Source organism: Typha angustifolia, chromosome 15, assembly GCF_048772165.1.
Source record: "Typha angustifolia cultivar Huaian chromosome 15, ASM4877216v1, whole genome shotgun sequence".
Taxonomy (NCBI): Eukaryota; Viridiplantae; Streptophyta; class Magnoliopsida; order Poales; family Typhaceae; genus Typha; species Typha angustifolia.
The window spans coordinates 14,086,710-14,104,460 of NC_133253.1; the positions used below are offsets into that span (position 1 = coordinate 14,086,710).

Here is a 17,751-nt window from a genome sequence, read left to right on the forward strand (position 1 = left end):
AATTACATTCTTTCTGCAAACTCGATGCTACTCTTGACAAAGTCAGTGCCTACTACTAGGATTATCCCTGTGAAGCAGATCAAAGATGGTAAACAACAATCTTCGAGCTTTTGAAAGCTACGTTTTAATCAGACGACTGTCCGACAAGACAAGCTAGCAATCTATGCATCTATCATTAGATTTATTCTCGGTCCTTCCTTTTACACAATTATTTCATCGTATCTTATCCAACTGATCCAAAGAGACAGACCCATTATCAAATTATGGCTCTTTTTTTGTTCTGAGACTTGACCTTTTGCAAGTGCACATCCGCACGATTGAAATCTCTGTTAGTTTAATGGTAAGGCTGAGGGATTCTTATTCTTCTTTTTTTCGTCGATATCATGTGTATTTATCTCTGCGTATCCATGGACACAGATAGGCACAGAAGAATCCTCTGTCTACCTACTTTGGGATCTAAAGAATTAAACTACCGGCATCTTTCCCTTTGTTCAAAGAAAGTTTCCGCCAATTGCCTCTGATAGAGAGTTTTTTTCCTTCTTGGGTCTTTGCAGTCATTTCAGATTGAACGTTTAGTTGATTATATATGCAAGTTGAATGTCTGCAGAAATTCTGTTCAGATTGATATATACACTGATACAAAGATAGATATGGACTCCTACAAGTTGCATCGATGGACCACGTCAGTGAAATAGATACTTCCCTCTGGAGAAGAAATTAAGAATCTATAGTCATTTGCTTTAGTGGATAATGACATGAAATGATAAAGATTCTAACAGCGTGCATGGGTTTATCAGGGACCACTTGAAGTAAACTTTCTTCCAAAGTAGCACAACTCATTTTCGCCAGAGGGATATGTATTCCTTGTCAATTACTGAATCATTTAGTTACTTGACTTTCTTTTCTGGATCCAAGATAATAGGATCTGACCCAAAATCGAAAAAACAATAGCCTCCTAGCTATTTCTACCGGGCTAAGAGATAGAAGAGAAGAACTATTTTATCTGTATCCAAAATGACCGATTGCAACTCCTTTTATAATAAACTCTATCAATCCAACAGCTTAAAGCAACTTAACTCAAACTAATAAACTAAACTAACTAAAGACTCATTCACTAAGATAGACTTAATCTCCACCATGCATCCGATCTAACCTCCCTAACTATCCCGTTTGCTTGATGTCGCAAGTCCATACACTGTCCGTACTACCTTCTCTATTAGTTGCAGAGTGTTGTCTCCTCTGATAGATGAACTAAAATGGAGCGACTAGACCTCTCTTCCTATAATACTCCTCCCCTTAAATATGAAGGTTGTCCTCAAGATTTAGTTATAGAAACCGCAGATTCAGCTCCTCTAAAATCCTCGTATATAATATCCTCCAATAGCAATTCTTCCCAATAGACAAATGCTTCCTACACTAAGACACCCCTATGCTTGACCCAGCAAAAATTTTGGATCTCCTTCGACTCTAAAATAATTTCCCTTGTTATGCAAAATACCCAAATGGGTGAAGGAAGCGAAAGCAAGACCGTCACCCCCAAATAGCTCAAATGGGAATAATGAAAGAAAACCAATGCAATGCTTGGAAAAAACTCCAAAGAGATGTTAATGGTGATAGAAAAGCCCTATGCAAGTTCTAATCATGGATTAACACCTTAATGCAAGCAATCACCAACAATGAAAGCAATGGAGACAATAGAGAGAGAGAGAGACAAGATTTATGTGGTTCGGCGATGTGCCTACGTCCACGGGCGGAGTAATCTTTTTTACTATGCAAATCTCTCATTTACAAAGAATTTAACAACTTAAATCACTCTCAATACAATGGTAGCTCAACCCTCATAAATGTTCTTTCTAACTACCAACCCGAAAAAACCCTCTTTAGTTTTATAATCAGGTTCATAATTGGGGATTTTTCATGTCGTGTTCGAACACCCTCGAGGGCGCGTTCAAACGCATACAATGTTAATACAACAGAACCAAAGGGGCGTTCGAGTGCAGGAGGGGGTCGTTCGAACGCTTGCAGAAATAACTGCTCTCAGGTTGGCTCACGTTCGAACGTCTGTACAAAAGTCTGCTTTCAGGTTGGCTTGCATTGGAACGCAGCTGAGGCCGTTCAAACACTTGCATCACAGACTGCTCTCTGTTTGAAGCCCGCGTTCGAATGCCCCCAAGGCTCGTTCGAACACGCGGCACAACTACTGCAAATTTGCTGAAACTGAATTTAAGCCAATTTTTAACAATTCTCCACTTTGACGAAGAATTCAAAACTTCAACAAATCAGTCTCCATTATCCCAAAGTGATTTAATCATCCAAAAGGTGCTCTGCCTACAAATTTGCGTCCTTAAACGCCAAACCGAACTTGGTCAATAGTGAGTGGCATTGATCAAATTCAAACAATGTTGGAATTTGATTTTAGTCACTACTTTTGTCAACATATCAGTCAGATTATCAGCGGTTCCAATCTTGCAAAGTGAAATATCCTTTTCTTCCAAAATTTCTCTCACAAAATGGAAACGGACATCAATGTGCTTTGTCCTTGTGTGATGAACTTGATTCTTAGCCAAACAAATTGCACTTTGGCTATCACAATGTACCTCCACCTTCTCTTGGCATACATCTTAGTTGTCCGTCAGACCAAGCAATCAAATAGCCTCCTTTATAGCCTCTGTCACTGCCATATACTCTGCCTCTGTGGTAGATAAAGCAAAAGTCGACTGCAAGGTAGACCTCCAACTCACCGGCCCTCTAGCAAGTGTGAAAACATATCTCGTAGTGGATTTACACTTATCCAAATCACCTGCATAGTTTGAATCCACATATCCAGTAAGATGTAGACTAAGTCTATCATCTTTTACAAATTTTAGTCTAACAACCATAGTACCATGAATATATCTCATAATCTATTTCACAGCCTACCAATGCCTTTTTCCTGGAGCATGCATATATCTACTAACAATGCTAATGACTTGTGAAATATCTGGCCTAATACACACCATTGCATACATTAGGCTTCCAACTACACTTGCATATGGTACCTTGGATATAGACTCTCTCTCAGCATTTAAAGTGGGTGACATAGCTGCACTGAGCCTAAAATGAGGTGCCAATGTTGTACTCACTGATTTTGTTTTGCTATCAACTCCAAACCGTTGCAATACCTTCTTCAAATACTGCTCCTGAGTTAACCATATTGTCCCCAATTTCCTGTCTCTTCTAATCTCCATGCTAAGTGTCTTCCTTGCTTCTCCTAGATCCTTCATTTCAAACTCCTTATTCAATTGGAGCTTCAATTTATCAATCTCTACCTTGTTCTTAGATGCTATAAACATATCATCAACATATAAGAGCAAATAAATAAAGGATCTATCTTGAAGCTTCCTAAAGTACACACAATGATCATATTGGCTTCGCTTGTACTTGTGCCTCCGTATAAATTGGTCAAACCGTTTATACCACTGCCTAGGAGACTGCTTCAGGCCATACAAGGATTTCTTCAATTTGCAAACCAAGTCTTCTTTTCCACTGATTTTGAACCCCTACGGCTGTGTCATTAGATGTCCTTCTCCAAATCCCCGTGCAAGAAGGCGGTCTTCACATTCATCTGGGCTAGCTCAAGATCAAACTGAGCTACCAAGGCTAGCAAAATCCGAATAAAGGAGTGTTTTACCACCGGAGAAAATACTTCATTATAGTTAATCCCCTCTTTTTGAGCATACCCTTTTGCCACCAATCTAGCCTTGAATCTAATCCTGCCTTTTGATTGAGGATCATCTTTCTTGACATATATGCACTTGCACCCAATAGCCTTCTTCCCCTTAGGGAGCTCCACCAAATCCCACGTTTTATTTTTCTCAAGGGCCTTCATGTCATCATTCATTGCCCCTTTCCAAATTGCTTTTTTAGTGTTCTTCATTGCTTCTTTGAAGGAAGTGAGAAAGTCTTAATCAATCACCGGAAGAGCATAGGCCAACATATCAAAATAGCGTGCTGGCCTTCTGATTTCTCTCCTTGGCCTTTTAACTGCTATGGAATCTTAATCATTAGTTTCTAGCTCCACACTGTCATCCTCTTGCAAATTAGAATCTTCCTCTTCATTTACCCAATCTGAAGGTGTATTTTGTGGTGGACTTGAATTTGTCTCAAACTCCACCTACCGTGGAACATCTTCAGTACTGTCATCAATCGGGCTATCTGATGCTTGACTTTGCTTCAGTATAGATGATTCATCAAATGTAACATCCCTACTGACGATCAATTTCCTCAATTTTGGCCTCCAAACCCAAAATTCCTTCACCCCAATGCTAAAGCCTAAGAAGATGCCCTTCTTGGCTCTAGGGTCCAACTTGCTTTTTCTGACATGATAGTATACAGGACAATAAAAAATATGTAAGGAATCATAATCTGAAACGGGTTTGCCAGACCATACCTCCAATGGGCTATTCCCATTGTTTGCGGATAAAAGTAACCGGTTGATGAGATGACATGCATAGTTACTACCTCAGCCCAAAACTCCCTACTCAATCCAGCATTGGACAACATACACCGAACCTTCTCCAATAAGTTCCGGTTTAGACGTTTTGCCATGCCATTTTGCTGAGGTGTCTCTCTAACGGTGAAATGTCTTTCAATCCCTTCTTCTTGGCATAACCTCATGAATAGATCTGAAGTGTACTCTCCATCGTTATCTGATCTGAGCTTCTTTATCCTTTTGCTAGTCTGATTCTCAATCATCTTCTTTCAATTCTGAAAAGTTTTAAGCACTTGGTTCTTATGATGCATGATGTACACCCAAAACCTTCTAGAATAGTCATCTACAAAGGTGACGAATCAGTGCTTTCCTCCCAATAAGGCCTTCCGGGTAAGCCCCCAAACATCTGTGTGAATGTAATCCAAGATCCCCTTGGTCCAGTGTACCGCAGTGGCAAATTTAACTCTAATTTGTTTGCCCAAAACATAGTATTTGCAAAATTACAGTTTGAGGCTCTTCACACCCTTTAGCAAACCTTGACTTGATAGGCTTTGCAAGGCTTTTTGTCCTGGGTGCCCCAACCTCATGTGCCATAGTCTAGAAGAGTCTACCTTACTAATAGTGTTACTTGAGACGACCGCTACTCTTCCCAAATCCATAGAGCCTTGTAAGAAGTACAGATTGCTTCTTCTTATGCCCTTCATCACCACCAATGCCCTTGAGGTCACCTTCAATGCTCCACCCTTTAAAGTAACAGTGAAGTCCTTTGATTCCAAAACCCCAAGGGAGATGAGGTTCTTCTTCAAATCCGATATATATTAGACTTCAGTTAGCTCTTTGACAGACCCATCTTGGAGCTTTAGGCAAATAGTGTCAATGCCTTCATCTCTACAAGGGCTATCATTGCCCATAAACACAACTCCACCGGAGATCTTTTCAAAAGTGGAGAACCAACTCCGGTTTGGACACATATGGTATGTGCAACCGGAGTCTAAGATCCACTCATCCATGCTACATGCAAGAGCCGAGCCTACCAAGACGCTTTCTAAGTCTTCATCATCCGAATGTGCCACATTTGCCTTTTGAGATTTCTTGTCTTTGTTCTTCAAAACAGGATAATTCTTCTTCCAATGCCCTTTATTGCAGCAATAGGAACATTGATCTTTGACAATTGATTTCCTATCTGAGGATGCACCTCTTGACTTTGAGAAGGATTTGCCTCTCTTCCCAAATTTTCTATTTTCTGATCTACCCCTTACCATCAATGCATTAGATGATGACTCATGAGTAGCTTGCTTGTCCAATTTCCGTTACTCATTGTTAATCAATGCATTTGCAACATCATCATAATGAATTGAATCCTTTCTATACAGTAGGGTAGTAGTGAGGTGGTTATAAGTATTCGGTAAGGAATTCAACAATACCAATGCATTGTCTTTATCTAAAATTTCAACATCCCAGTTTTGCAAGTTCGCAAGTAACTTGTTGAAGGCATTCAAATGCTCCGCCATTAATGTTCTCATCTTATATTAAAATCTGAAAAACCTCTTCTTCAAATAGAGCCAGTTCTCAATGCTCTTGGTCATGAATTTGTCTTCCAGTTTCTTCCACAAGCTCTTTGCCGAATTCTCCTTCATCACAAAGTACTTTTGGTCCTTTGCTAGACAAAGCCGAATAGTGCTACATGCTTGCCTATTCAATTTCTCCTATTTGTTCTCGGATACATCTTCGGGTTTCTCCTCTAAGGTCATATCCAATTCTTGTCAGAACAAAACATCCATAACTTCACATTGCCACATTCCAAAGTTGTTAGTGCCATCAAACTTCTCAACTTCAAACTTTGCATTTGAGACAAGTTTGCCCGATTTGGATGATTCCCCCATTTTGCCAAAAATTTCTTCAATTCCACACTATTTTCAAATTCAATAGCCTACGTTTGAAACTAATAGCTCTCATACCAATTTGTTGTGCAAAATACCCAAATGGGTGAAGGAAGCGGAAGCAAGACCTTCACCCCCAAATAGCTCAAATGGGAATAATGAAAGAAAACCAATGCAATGCTTGGAAAAAGAATTCAAAAGAGATGTTAATGGTGATAGAAAAGCCCTAAGCAAGTTCTAATTATGGATTAACACCTTAATGCAAGCAATCACCAACAATGGAAGCAATAGAGACAATAAAGAGAGAGAGAGAGAGATAATATTTACGTGGTTCAGCGATGTGCCTAAGTCCATGGGCGGAACAATCTTTTTTACTATGCAAATCCCTCACTTACAAAGAGTTTAATAACTCAAATCACTCTCAATATAACGGTGGCTCAACCCTCATAAATGTTCTTTCCAACTACCAACCTTAAAAAACCCTCTTTAGTATTTATAGTCAGGTTCAGAATTTGAAATTTTTCGTGTCGCGTTCGAACGCCCTCAGGGGCGCATTCAAACATGTCAATACAGCAAAACCAAAGGAGCGTTCGAACGTAGGAGGGGGCTGTTCGAATGCTTGCAAAAACAGCTACTCTTGGGTTGGCTTGCGTTCGAACATAGCTGGGGTTGTTCGAACGCTTGCAGAAAAGTCTGCTCTCGGGTTGGCTCACGTTCGAACGCAGTTGGGGCCATTCGAACGTCTGCATTATAAACTGCTCTCTATCTGGAGCCCGCGTTCGAACGCCCCTAGGGCCCGTTCGAACGCACGGCACAGAAATGCTGATACATGTTAAAATTTTGTTGAAACTGAATTTGAGCCAATTTTTAACATCCCCATAATCAATAATTTTTGTAATTAAGGTATATTGTGCCCTTTCATAATTACTTGCTTTTTAAGCTGGGATTTACGAAACAGTGGATAAATGTGTGACTCTTCTAGAATACACAGATGGTATGCCACAGGTCCAACCTACTCAATTACACAAAATTGTGCAGCTAACTTCTTGTTCACCTACTCTTGCATTGATGCCTGTCAACATGACTACTTGAGAGATACCTAGTCTCCCACTTGAAATTCTAACTCTCAGTGATGTTTGTCCTGTTATCTTTGATTCGGCTATGTGCAACCATCAAGTTATCATTTAGAATCTACAAGATCTCACTGCGGCTTTTCAACTCCTAATCAACCAAGGCCACCCTTGTAGAGCCATATTTATAGCGATGAATGATTGGTAGTGGTTTGCAATACGTTGCCTCAAAGGGGGGTCATTTGTGAAGTCAACTGAAAGGATGTGTTATTGCTAAAACTCAGTCCAAGACAACCACTTCGCCTATTACTTAGGAGGAATCTTTGCAAAGCATCACAAATTAATTTGTAAACAACAATTTAGGACCTCAGTTTGGCTATCGAGCTCTAGGTTATGAGGTACTCATCTTCATCTTCAACTTGGTCCCCTACAAATAAAAATATTTTCTACCAGCTTCAACAAACATAGAGACTCTATTTGAGATGACTGACTATGGCACCCCATGCAACCCAACAACTTCTTTAGCAAACACCTCATTGACCAACTTGATTGTGTACAAGTATTTTAAGACCATAAAGTGTTTATACCATAGTTATCAAAACTGGACCGGACCAGCTAGTCAGACAAGTGAACTAAAAACCAAACTTGTTCAATTTTGTTATCAAATTGGATAAGCAATTGACCCGATAAAAATGATCAACCCACCGATTGAATCGATGACCCGAGCAACCCTACTATTTTTTGGCGAATCAGCAAGGTGCTATACTTTTACAAAGTTACTGAATTATCCTTAATACCTAATTATTCTATTCTTTGTCCCAAGGATATTTTAGTCCTAAAATTTTTAAAATGTTTAATTGAATTCATATTTTTGTCTTAAAATTAGTCCTTTTTTTGCACATATGCCCTTAAAAAAACTCGTATTTATTCAAGTTTATATTTACACATATATCGCTAAAAATACATAAGTTTTGTATATATGCTCTTTAAAATACTTCGTTTTTTTGTATAAATACCTCTTGAAGTAAACTACAATTAAAATTTGAACAATTTAAATATAAAAAGATAAAAAATATCCTTATTTTAGTTTTCAAGTATTTATCTTAGTTAAGAATAATTTTATCTTTTTTATTAAATAACTTAACTTAAAAAGTAACCATCAGGTATCCACACAAATAATATATATTTTGAGGGTGTACAAATAATTATATTACTTTTATAGATATTTTTTATTTATTTTTAGAAATATTTAGAACTATCTATATATCTTATTTAAATATTTTTTAAAAATCAGCTATCTAATTGAGTGAACCACTTATTGAACTAATAACATAATGACCCGATTTTACCCGTGGTTCATACATACAATCAATCAATTACCATAAAAATAATTAAATATCCTGGCAAATTTAGTAACCCTTTGATAAAATCCATTGAGAAATCTTTCTAAATATAATCCAAAATTGGTCAATGGTTGTAACAACCCAACAAGCTATTGTGATTATACTTGTTCCTCTAGCCATCACCTTCAGATATGTGATAAGCAATGAAGCACGGACACGAACACGGGACACGGACACGACACGATACGGACACGGCGACACGGCAAATTTTGAAAATATAGGACACAGACACGGTATAAGACACGACGAAATAAATAAATAAATAAATAAATAAAATAAAAAATTGATACATCTAAAGTAAAAATTTGCAATCTAATAGCGTTAAACATACATCAAGCTATAAGAACTAAGAAGTATCATTCAAAAAGAAGTACACATCAAGCTGTAAGAACTAATTTAAAGATAATAACAAAATTGAAAGACAATCAAATGCCTCATTGCCTTCATCAACAAAACATGTCCTACTGTCCAAGTAACTGAGTTCCACAAAAGTTTAAAAACTAACAATCATTACAAAATAGCAACATAAGGTAGATCATTCATCTTCAACTGCCTCATTGCCTTCATCAGCAAACATTATAGTCTCTAAATCCGGTTCATCAATTGAGAGATCAGCAAACTCCAACATTCCTGCACCATTAAAGGAATCATAAGAATCTCCTCCAACATCCCACATCTTGGTCTCCTCTCTTAAATAATCTGGAGACCTCCTTGATAGAAGGCGAAGATTAGTATGCACATATACTAAATCTTCAGCTCTTTGTAGAGTTATCTTGTTCCTTTTCAATGAATGGATGAAAGAATAAGTGCTCCAGTTCCTCTCACAACCTAAAGAAGAGCAAGGTTGCCCAAGTAACCTAAGTGCTAAATTCTGAAGAATAGGAGCAGAAGCACCATGAGCAACCCACCACATGTTTGGATCAAACTCATTTCTATCTGCTATTGAATCATACTCAGTAAAACTTTTGGTTGATGTGGAGAAACTAGTATACTCTTGGTATGCCATTTTTCGTTCTTCTGTATTTGGAAATAACCTTTTTAAGTATTTGTTTCTCATATTAGAAATTTTCAAATCCTTATGCGGTGGTACACGATTTGGATCCTCTTGAATCCATGATGAGCTATAATACCTATTAACATAATCATATAATTAGTAAACAATAGCAATGAAACAACAATAAAACTTTTAATTATAAGATAGAAATTAAATTAACCTTGGATTCAAAGAATGTGCTAAGCAATGTAATGGTGTATTGCTTTTATCCCATCTATCCATTAGGATCTTATGCACCACTGAATAAAAAATAGATTCATCGCCTTCTTTCTTGTTTTCATACATAAATATGGTTGTCTTCACCTTTTCAATCATTGTATTCCACATTTCATATATCAAATGTAAGCATGGTTTATCTGTGTCTGCAACCCGTAGCATACTGTATATAGGCTCTGTGAAAACAAGTATATATTCAATTTTATCCCATCAAATGTCATCAAGGACTTTATCTTTGACAAACTGTGCTTTGCCAATATCATCTTCCCTATAAGAACTCCATTTATCACTGATTACCATTGATTGAAGACCCTTCTTGATCTTTCTAAATCTTTTCAACATTATAATCACCGAAGCAAAGCAAGTCTCCGCAATAGCAAGCAATTTTAAGTTGACAAATTCATTAAAAATAGCCAACCTCATTGAATGCTGCATGATAAAATTTTTTATGCACATTACATCCCCTGCAATTACTGAAATCCAGCTACACTCATCAAACACAATCTCATTTGCCTCGGTGTTTTTTGCTGCACATATATTCTTCAAAGCTAGGTTGAGAGTGTGAACTACACATGGAGTCCAAAAAATGTGAGAAAACCTTGCTTCAAGAAGCATCCCTGCTGCCTTACAAACAGGTGCATTATCTGTAACCACTTGGACTACATTATGAGGTCCAACCTCTTCAATGATTTTAATGATCAAATTAGAGATAAAAAATTTGTCTTTATATTCTCCTTCACAATTCACAGCTCTCAAGAACATAGGCCCACTCTCAGTCACCGCTAAAAAATTTATAAGCGGTCTCCTCTGTGCATCAGTCCAACCATCACATACAATACTCACCCCTTTTTCTCCCCATGTGCTTCTAATAGGGTTTAGCAACATTTCAATATTTGCTCTCTCTTGTTGAAGTAGTGTAGTTCTCAATATATTGTAGCTAGGGGGCACAAATCCAGAAATATTATTATTTGCTGCAAATTGAAAGGCTCTAACATAGTGAGGGTTTCTTGTCAGATGAAAAGGCAACCTAGCTGAATAAAACATTCTTGCAATCTCATAATATAATTGATTGCGAGCACCAGAATTAAATGACTTCTCAATAGGTGTCATTCCTGTTGCTCTTTTTTTTCTTGATGTCCCTCCCATATCAAAACCTACACCTCCAACTGAGCTACTAGAAGATGTCGCTTGTCCAAATTTTGGCAAAGGAATTTGTTTAGGTATCGAATTTTTAATTCTCATCTCGGCAATATCAACAACCCTTTTCATTTCCATAATATGTTCACTACTCACTTTTGGACAACCTCTAATTCCATACCCACTAATTTTCAGCAAATGAGCATTTACTCTATAATATGATCCCTTGTAGACTTGTTGACAATAATTGCATCTAAAATTATGATTTCCTCCACCTTCTTCCAATTTCTCCATCTTAGTAACATATCTCCACAAGAGAGCATTATCATCCACAGAAGATATAGTATTTTGACTAGAATCAGGATTATTTTCAGTATTTATTTTTTTTCAACCGCAATAAAACTACATTAGTAAAGAGATATGTATTAGCAGATTAATAATTTAACAGACAGAGATTAAAGAAGCTTTAATATAATTTAACAATTTAATAACAGAGACAGCGAGAGAGAATGAGAGAGAGAGAGACAGTGAGATAGAGAGAGAATGAGAGAAAGAGAGAGAGGAAGAGATAGAGACAGAGAGAGATAATGAGAGAGAGGGAGGGAGGGAGGAAGAGAGAGAGAGAGACACGTGAGAGTGAGACAGCGAGAGAGAGTGAGAATGAGAGATTGGGAGAGAAGGAGGAAGAGACAGAGAGAGACAGGGAGAGAGTGAGACGGCGAGAGAGAGAGAGACAGAGAGACAGAGACAGAGAATGAGAGAGGGAGAGAGGGAGGAAGATACAGGGAGAGAGACAGAGACATGGAGGGCAGGGAGGGAGAGACAGAAAGAGAGAGACAGCGAGAGAGTGAAACACCGAGAAAGAGAGAGAGAGAGAGAGAGAGAGAGAGAGAGAGAGAGAGAAAAGGAGAGAGGGAGGAAGAGACAGCGAGAGAGTGAGACAGCGAGCGAGTGAGAGAGAGAGAGGGAGGGAGGAAGAGACAGAGAATGTGAGAGAGAGAGGGAGGGAGGAAGAGACAGCGAGAGAGTGAGACAGCGAGAGAGTGAGAGAGAGAGAGGGAGGGAGGAAGAGACAGAGAATGTGAGAGAGAGAGGGAGGGAGGAAGATACAAGGAGAGAGAGACAGAGACGGAGAGGGCATGGAGGGAGGGAGGGAGGAAGAGATGGAGAGAGAGAGAGAGAGACAGAGACAGGGAGAGAGAAGAACCTGCGTCCTCGCCGTGCTCAGCTCGCCGCACTCGCTCCGTCGGCCGTCGCACTCGCTCAGCTGCCCGTCGCGCCTCGGATCGTCGCTCGGCAGCTGCTCGAGGGTTTTAGGGCTTCGATCGAATCGAACGATTCCATCGCTCAACAGTGAAGGTAAGGTTTTATTATCGGGTTTGGATCCAGGTTAATAACATTCGATCGAACCCGACCCGACCTGTTAAATAATATCTAAAATACCGCCCGTGTCCCCGCCTGTGTCCCAATAGTGTCCAATTTTCTTTTTTTTTTTTTTTTTAGGAAACTCTGGACACGTGTCCCATGCGTGTCCGACGCGTGTCCGTGTCCGACACGTGTCCAACGCGTGTCCGTGTCCGACACGTGTCGGACACGGACACCTCTTCCTGGGAGAGGTGTCGGTGCTTCAGAGGTGATAAGTCATTGGTCGCGTTATTTTCACTCTGTGGCTAGTATTTGATCTAAAAACTCATAACTCAACAATTTAACTATCCAATATTCATGATCCTTATTAACACCTTTTGCTTCAAGAGATGTTTGAGACTACAGTAATTCGTCCACACGATAAACCATTGGCCCATCAAATAATAGCATCACCTTCTCTATAGTCTGAACAACAGTTGTTAGTTCCCTCTCATACATAGTGTGTGCCCTCCCACGCTTGGATAATTTATGATTGCAGTATGCAATTGGCTGCCTTCCTTGCATCAATACTGCCATACTTCCTTTGCTCGAAGCATCTGCATCAACCAGAATGATTGCTCAAAATTTGAAAGAGCCAAGACAGTTATCGTAGTCATTGCCTTCTTCTACACCTCAAATGCCTCTGTAGCCTCGTTTGACCATCTAAACCGATCCTTCCATAATAATTTTTTCAATGACCTATTGTCTTATCATAGTGCGGTACGAATTTGTAGTGGTAATCAGTCAACCTAAGAATTCCTTGAAGCTTACGAACGTATATGGCGTCATCCATTTCAACATGCACACAATCTTGCTTGAGTTAGCCTCTAACCCTTTAGATGAAATAATGTGAGCTAGGTATTCCATTCTGTGTGACCAAATAAACATTTCTTCTTATTTACAAATAATACATATTCTTACAGAGTAAAAAGATGAATCATGGGTGCTAGTTGTGCTCTTCCCAAGTCCTACTATATATCAGACTATCATCAAAAGTACAAAAATGGATTTTTGGAGGGTCGACCTGAATATATTGTTCATCAACACTTAAAAAGTGGTTGGTGCATTCGTTAGACCAAATGACATTGTCAAGAACTCATAATGCCTACCATGCATCCGAATTGCCATCTTCGATACATCATGGAAAGCCACCCTAATATGAAGATAGCTCGATTTAAGGTCCAATTTAGTAAAGAACACGACCCCTCTGATATCTCTGTTAGCATGATTAGCTCGATCTCCACCTTCTAATAGTGAGGGTAATTATGCGATCGCACAGTTGTTTACTTTGGTCAAGTGTGATTGTGATATGATGATCATGCGTCCTTGATGGAAGACTCGCCAGATTCGATAATATTGGCTGAAATTCTTCCAACAGTCTTATTTATCAGCTGTACTTTTCTCATAGGTTTCATGTGGTTGTTGGTGGCTCCATCAAATTCATCTTTGTCATTATTATTAGGAACACCCCCATTAGATGACTCATCATCTGTTGCATTGAGTTCACACTCCCTATTTGAAGGCCCACAATAATATCCCCTTGTAGCTGGTACTTCTTCCCTATTCTTTCAAATTGTATTATTAAAATTTTATAATTAAAGGTGACTGGTCCCAAACAAAGCAGTCATTGCACTATCAGAGCTTTATAATCTCAAAGGACACATATCAACTAGGAAGCAGCAGCCCTGCAATTGGACCTTCAAAACACGACATATCTTCATGTACTCTAGCATGTTTTTGTCATCCACCAATATGAAAAATGAGGTAGCAGACTATTTTACCTTGAAGTTTTCAGACGATCGATTTACTTACAATCTTATGTGTGCTCCCACTTTTAATTAGCACCGATACTAGCCTTCCTTCCAAAGATAGATTTTGCAATCCATACGGTCTGCAATATCACACAGCTGGATAAGCCTTGCAAGGTAATCTTGATGGTTTCACTACATCTTCTACGGTGGCTTCGATGGTCTCCCCATCCATTGCGTCATTAAAGTCCGATTCCGCTACAAGAATGAACAATTATTTTCCTTTACTGTTTGGGAACAAACTTCTTATCACAGTTAAAACGTAAGCCCTTTTCCCGATTAAACGTCCACTCTTATTACAAGCTCTCTACACCTCAAGAAAGGGAGAGCATTGTTTAGAGTCATGCACTTTGTTATTTAGTAGCTATATTTGTACCGTAATAGGCATAGGAAAATATCAGTAGAGGGCACCACTGGGTGTAATTCGGAAGACTAGCCTCACGAGGTTGGTCTGAATTATGAGAGCAGTATCTCAGGATAAGACTGCCCTAGATGAAATATGAAATTCATAATTGCAACTAAGTGGCCCAGCAATCTTCTCAAATCTTAGCATGCCATGTTATTTAAACTGCACGCCTTATGATGCACTCATTTATTTTTTATTAGCTGCGGCTTTTGAGCACTATGCTGATGAGAATATATATAGTATACTGCATGACATTAAACTTGAACCAGGAAGGTAGGTTATTCTACTTGTCAACTGACTTTATGACGGGATGACGATTAATTTATTTGCACCCCAAATTATTTGTTCTAGCTGCTGCAGATCGCCCGGCAACTTTAATTCACTGGAGCTGCTGTCATGGATCTTTTGCAGTTTGGAATTGACTAAAGTTTGAAACACTTTGTAGGAGTCCATTACCAGGAAACCAACTTGCTGAGAGAATCTTGATACTTTAGAAGCTGGCCAACCTTTCAGAATCAAGCTGATGTCTCATTCCATAAAGGTCTGTTCCAAGATTCTACACTGATATGTGTACTATTTTTTGTCCTTGCAATCAGCTACAATGGATGTGCCACTACTCTATATTCTGAATCCAGTTCAAAGATGCTGCAAGCCTTAGCTATATGATCGGCACTGCAAGGCTCAGGAGACCTGGCATGCCAAATCCAGGTATTAGAGGTAGTAATAATGATCGAATTATCTGCATTTAATTTTTTATAGAAGCTAATATGTATGGAAGTAGTATCCAGTGAAATAATCTCCACTCTGTGAAGTGGCATGGTTGCATGGGTATCTTTCTGAGGCTGCAAGTTGTCCACTCTTGGAATTCTTTATGACTTCACATAACTGAGAAGAGAAAACTCAATGCCCACATGGACTAAAAATAAGACCTTCAATTTTAACTTTCAAGTTTCTTGATAAGAAATCTTACTACTTGCTCATCTATATATATTAATTTAAAGGTTATGCTCCTTTAGGTCAACAGCACTTATCTTAAGGGATAGGGAATTTATACAACACCTAATGGAGAATAACTTTAACTGAGCAATACGTGCCAAAAGAAATTAAAAGAAGGAAGCAAAAAAGAACTTTAACTGGGGCAGTCTTTCCACTTATCTCAAAATGACTTTCTCTGGCATATTCAAATTGATCATTTATGTTGCAACTTGGAGGCCCACAACTTTGCGAGATTGGCTCTTGAGCAAAGAGTTTGTAATGTGTAAGTCAGGATTCCCTTTTGATCCCCAGTTGTACCCAAAATTCTAAATGCAACTCGGTCTATATTCGGACTCTTCTTTTTTTTTAAAAATAATCATTTATGTTGCAATAAGAGAGACGAATCAATCTCTCTTTATTTTTCTAAACTCCGACTGTGTCATATGTTTGTGTTAAACTGTAATCAGCTAAAAAGTAATTAGTATCCTTTCTAGCAAGAAAAAGTCTTTACTCATTAGTACTTGTTCTATGAAAAATTATTTTTCCTTAATTGTGGACCTAATATCCTATATCAACCATTTGGAAAGGGTTTCCTTTAGGGTGATTTGCATAAAAAATGTACTTCCTTTTTATTTTTGTCACTTAAGCATATTTTGGTTTTCCCACGCAATTCAAACTTTTTTTCTTTTTTATCTTTCAAATTTGTCCTTCTGCTGTATGATGCTACTCACCCGAGCCCTTAGCTCAATATCATAGCACTACCTACGAGAAAATCATAGGCTACCGCTCATATATGTCCGCACCTTATGTCATCGAGGTATGCTAAGTCTACGTCATCCTATCTTTTTATCTCCAAATTAAATATTCAAAAATATTTGAATCTCATCAATCAACAATATAATATTTCGTCGCTAGTTTGAATAACATGCTCGATTATCTAGGATCTATAAACTAAGACCTTAAAAGTGAACCCTACTGTATAATAATATAACATAATTTATCACCTTTTACCTTGGCTAGGGATGTGTTAGTCTAGACATAAATGTCACCTCTTTTATGGTAGTACACATAGGTAGTGGCATAGTATTATGCAACACAAATAAACACAGTAGAAACATCATCATCATGGAGTAATATGTGCAATTATACAAAAGCGTGCTAATGAGTATGCATAAAAAATTACGGTAAAAGCAATCATAGCAACCATTATGTTAAATCGACATTGGGAACTATAATGCACAGGCTAGTATGTCATGGTGTAACTATTATCAAATATAGCAAAGCACATGCATATCAACCAAAAAATAGCAAAGGAAGATAGTCCATTTTTTGGTGTTGAAAAGAACCGAATCAAAATTAGATTTGCTCTTGGGTTTACAATGATCTCAGGAAGATTGAAAAAGATGTGGGGTTAATAACACATTCATCATTCAATAAAACAAAAGATAGACTACAATCGTCCCCAATGGGCTAAAATAGCCCAAGAAGGGCATGGGCCATGACTCAATTTGGCCTACAATTAGGGTGGGCAATCGGGTCGGGTTAAATAGGTTCAGGTCAGGTCGGATTCAGGTTGGTCAACTTCAACCTAACACAAACACGATCCGATTAATAAATGCATTGTATTTAGCAGATACGAACACGACCTGATTATTAAACGGGTAATACGACACAACTCGTCTAACCCATTTAATAAACGGGTCAAGTTAACGCGACACGTTAACATGACACGATAACTCATTTAATAAATGGGTCATGTGTGCTAATGCGACACATTAACACGACACTATAATCCGTTTAATCAAGTAAGCACAATTAACATCTAATCAAGTAAGTAGTCCACCACAATAAGTATAACAAGTAATAAGTAAGCACAATTAACATCTAATCAAATAATCAGTCCACCATAATAGGTATAACAAGTAAC

At 38.3% G+C, this 17,751-nt stretch overlaps 1 pseudogene; it reads right to left on the reverse strand.

Moving 5' to 3' along the window:
* Nucleotides 1-9,221: 9,221 nt before the first annotated feature.
* On the reverse strand, nt 9,222-11,525 carry LOC140776991 (uncharacterized; annotated as a pseudogene).
* Between the last annotated feature and the right edge of the window lie 6,226 nt (nt 11,526-17,751).